Raw genomic sequence first — 4,994 nt, 5'->3', positions numbered from 1 at the left:
TCCTCAAAATTTTACCTTACTTTCACTTAAATCTCAGGATGATAATGAAAAATTCAGCTGTTTCTATGCCACCTGGCTGGTATTTCAAACTCAAGATTCACGAAACCGAGTTTGACTCCTTCTGACTCCTTATATCTCCTAGTATCAACAACTCTTCAGCAGTGAATGCTTAGAAAATACCTGATCGTTTATTCTTTCCAGTTTCCTGCCTTCTGTATCAAACAAACTGCAAAATCCTGTGACTTTTCCACCTTGCTGTCATATTAATCTGATCATGATGGTCTTCACTAAAAATTCTCCAGAGGTCCACACTTGCTATGGAATAAAGCCCAGACCATGTAGTTCAGCATTCAGCATCATTCAGAGTCTGTCCATATTCTGGTCCCTTTCCTCCTTCGGGAAAACTTTTCCCCTACTAAGCTCCAGGTATCCACCTAGAGCAGTACCCACCGAATGGTGATTTGCTTATATGGCTCCTTTTACCTATATGATCTCCTTGGGATCCTCTTTCCTCTATATATTTTCAAGAGTCACCTCAGTGTCATTTTCTGCATGAACCGTACCCCAGCTCCTAGCCCCCAAAATCTGTTTCCTCTAAATTCCCATATTTTCTCACTTTTTTAAGAGGTCTGGTAGGCAGAATAATGATTCCCCCTCCTAAGACATTCTCATTCTAATCCTCAGAATGTGTGAATGTGTTATATGATATGGCAAAGAGGAATTAAGTTTATAGATGAAATTGTGTTTGCCAAGCAGCTGACTTTAAAATACGGACAGTACCCTGGATTAGCTGATGGGCCCAATGTGATCACAAGAGTCTTTAAGTACAGAAGAAGGAGGAAGTAAAGTCCATGTCAGAGCAATGCAAGATGAGAAACACTTGATTGGCCATTGCTGGTTTTGAAACTGAAAGGGAACCACTAACCAAGGACTCACTATAGGTAGTCTCTGAAAGCTGGAAAGGTAAGGAAACAAATTCTCCCCCTTGAGCGTCCAGAAAGGAGCACACCTTTGCTGACACCCTGATTTTAGCACAATGAGACCTATTTTGGACTTCTGACGTCCAGAAATGAAAGATAGTAAATTTGTGTTGTTTTAAGACATTAAGTGTGTGGTAATTTATTACAGTTTCAATCAAGAAGCTAATACAATCGTGTGGTGAAAAGTATAGGTTTAGGGTACAGGTGAAAGTGTAGGTTTAGGGTAAATATAATAGATTTGTATTCCCAGTCTGCCACTGACTTAATATGATACTAGACACATTTTTAATACATTTATATGTGAGGGCTTTTAATCCATAAAATGTAAGGAAATATGTTTCTATCATGGGGTTCTTGTAAGAATAAAACTATATTTTTAATGTATTTAATGCCCAAGAAAAATGAATCTGGCACATAATAGATACTCACTAAGTCTTTTAACAATTAGTCTTTCTATTCATTCACTATGGCCTTTAACACATTCACTCTTTAGTCACTGCTATCCAAGAACTTGCTTTATCTTTATCTACATATTGAGGGTCAACAACGTGGATACTTTTTGCTTTTTTATGGCAGGTTCTGAAGACATAGTAAGCCAGGTGGAGGGAAGGAAAGAAAGAGGAGAGAAAGAAAGGGAAGAGAAAAGGAGGGTAAGAGGGAAGAAGAAGAGAGATGAGAGGAGGGGAAGGAAGAGGAGGAAGGAAGAAACAAACCAACTTGAATAAACTTATCAATTTTCAAGCTCTATTTTTATAGTATTATTCTAAAATATTCTGCAAATATGAATATGAATGAAAAAATGGTCCTTAATATTCTTTCCAGAAGAGAAATAGAAGTAAATATGTTTTGTTGTGTAGTATAATTAAATTTTAGCTTTTTATGAATGTTCTCCATCAATCAATGATACATTTTCAAATTGTAAATAGCTTATGATGATGAAAACAAACAGCAAAAAATAGGCCACAAATTGATACAAATAATTTTCTCTCTAAGGTGTTGATTGAACAAAATGGAACCTCATTGAGATCCAATTAAAAAGAACTCACCAGGAAACCATAAATGACCCAATGCATCTTGTGGGTTTACAAAAATAGTTCATAGAGTGAAAGAAACTATCTGTTGTTGTTTTCATGTTTGCTTAAAGTATTGTTTTAAAAATTTTCTTAGAAATAATTTGTATATTAACAAAAAGGAAGGACAAATGAAAATAAGGAAGGCAACTAACATTTCATTTGCTCTGCTCTAACCCACAATCCTGCTGAGTGCATTCACATGCATCTCATTTAATTAAGAAAGTTTGAGGTTCAGTTTGTGGAGTCCAAAGTAATCCACTGGGTTGTAAATGAAGGGTCATGAGAGCATGCTGACCATGAACTGGTCTCACAATGATGAAACAGACTAAAGCCCTGAGTTAAGGGAATTCAACGTTTGCTGAATTAATGAAATTTTTTAGCTCAGCAAGATTTTTTTTTATGGTGCCAATTTTAAATACAGTTTTATTTAAGACATTGCATTTTCCACTTAAAAATACAGTGCTTATAAAGTGCAATGTTTATTTCCTTTCCCTGTGCACATATTCCATATTCAAGTATCAAGAATGCCCAGTTTTTTTGCTATAGCAGCTCAACATTACAACTGCCATGGAATTCGCTACAAATTTGGGTCCTTTGAATATTGTGCGTGGAACAATGCTCAACCTATTTATTCTCAGATTGGTTTAGTCAACCTCTTCAATGGTGGGCCCAGAGGAGGCACCACCAGAGGGAGGAGCTCCACCACCAGGGAAGCCTCCAGGCATTCCTCCTGGCATGCCCCCTGCACTCTGGTACAGCTTGGTGATGATTGGGTTGCAGACTTTCTCCAACTCTTTCTGCTGGTGTTCAAATTCTTCCTTCTCTGCAGTCTGGTTCTTATCAAGCCAGTTGATGATTTCATTGTACTTGTCAAGAATCTTCTGTTTGTCTTCATCATTTATCTTGCCCTGAAGTTTTTCATCTTCAACAGTTGCTTTCATGTTGAATGCGTAAGACTCAAGTGAATTCTTGGAAGACACCTTGTCCCACTGTTTCTCATCTTCAGCTTTGTACTTCTCAGCTTCCTGGACCATGCGCTCAATATCTTCCTTGCTCAAGCGGCCCTTGTCATTAGTGATGGTAATCTTGTTCTCTTTTCCTGTGCTCTTATCCACGGCAGAGACATTGAGAATACCATTAGCATCAATATCGAAAGTGACCTCAATCTGAGGGACACCACGAGGAGCAGGCGGTATGCCTGTGAGTTCAAACTTTCCAAGTAGATTATTGTCCTTGGTCATGGCACACTCATCTTCATACACCTGAATAAGCACACCAGGCTGGTTGTCAGAGTAGGTAGTGAAGGTCTGTGTCTGTTTGGTAGGAATGATAGTATTACGCTTGATAAGAACAGTCATGACTCCTCCAGCAGTTTCAATGCCAAGAGAAAGTGGAGTGACATCCAACAGCAGCAAATCTTGAACATTTTCAGATTTGTCTCCAGAAAGGATGGCTGCCTGGACAGCTGCACCATAAGCAACAGCTTCATCAGGGTTGATGCTCTTATTCAGTTCTTTTCCAATGAAGAAATCTTGGAGAAGTTTCTGAATCTTGGGGATACGGGTAGAACCACCCACCAGAACAATATCATGGATCTGAGACTTGTCTAACTTGGCATCCCGAAGAGCTTTCTCTACAGGGTCCAGGGTGCCACGGAACAGGTCAGCATTTAATTCTTCAAACCAGGCACAAGTGATATAGAAGTGATATACGAGAGGTATAGAAGTCGATTCCTTCATACAGAGAATCAATCTCAATACTGGCCTGGGTGCTGGAAGAAAGTGTACGCTTAGCACATTCACAAGCAGTATGGAGACGACGAACTGCCCTCTTGTTTTCACTGATATCTTTCTTATGTTTGCGCTTGAACTCTGCAATAAAATGGTTGACCATTCGGTTGTCAAAGTCTTCTCCACCTAAGTGGGTGTCTCCAGCTGTGGACCTAACCTCAAAGATCCCATCTTCAATAGTAAGGATGGACACATCAAAAGTGCCACCTCCTAAGTCAAAGATCAGCACATTCCTTTCAGCTCCAACTTTTTTGTCTAAGCCATAAGCAATAGCAGCAGCAATTGGCTCATTGATGATTCGAAGTACATTGAGACCAGCAATAGTTCCAGCATCTTTGGTAGCCTGATGCTGAGAATCATTGAAGTACGCAGGTACTGTGACAACTGCATTGGTAACGGTCTTCCCAAGATAAGCCTCTGCAATTTCCTTCATGTTCGTCAAAACCATAGAAGACACCTCCTCTGGATAAAAGCTTTTTGTCTCTCCCTTGTATTCTACTTGGACCTTGGGCCTGCCAGCATCATTCACCACCATGAAAGGCCAATGCTTCATATCAGACTGGACAACAGCATCATCAAATCTCCATCCAATCAGGCGTTGGGCATCAAAAACTGTGTTGGTGGGGTTCATCGCAACTTGGTTCTTCGCAGCATCACCGATCAATCGTTCGGTGTCCGTGAAGGCGACATAACTTGGGGTGGTCCGGTTTCCCTGATCATTGGCAATTATTTCCACTTTCCCGTGCTGGAAGACACCCACGCAGGAGTAGGTGGTGCCAAGATCAATGCCAACTGCAGGTCCCTTAGACATGGTTGCTTATGTGTAGGCCTGGCTCGGCTTGAGAAGAAGACAGCAATCCAAAGATCTAGCCCTGCGTTCAATAGCTAGCAAGATTTGTTTTTTAATTTATTATTCTGGAATGAATCAAACTCAATTTCCTGAGGTATAACTTTCCAGTTTAATTTTCAAGGAAACTGGTTAAAACCAAAACAAAAACCTGTAGCACCCCCACTTTGGAAAGGAAACAGACAAGCGCTGACCAATCACAACACATGGCGCCCTCTGGAAGTGGCAGGTGGGGCTCCTCTCTCCCCACCTGATTTCTCATATGCAAAGAGACAACTTGTTTACCATCATCCCCAAGCATCCA

General features: G+C 40.3%; 1 pseudogene; it reads right to left on the bottom strand.

Moving 5' to 3' along the window:
• Window positions 1-2,516: 2,516 nt before the first annotated feature.
• Window positions 2,517-4,699, bottom strand: LOC122902349 (annotated as a pseudogene).
• Between the last annotated feature and the right edge of the window lie 295 nt (window positions 4,700-4,994).

This window comes from Neovison vison, chromosome 3, assembly GCF_020171115.1.
Source record: "Neovison vison isolate M4711 chromosome 3, ASM_NN_V1, whole genome shotgun sequence".
Taxonomy (NCBI): domain Eukaryota; kingdom Metazoa; phylum Chordata; class Mammalia; order Carnivora; family Mustelidae; genus Neogale; species Neogale vison.
Note: the sequence above shows the minus strand (reverse complement) of the source record. Positions and strands in the feature narration are given on the sequence as shown.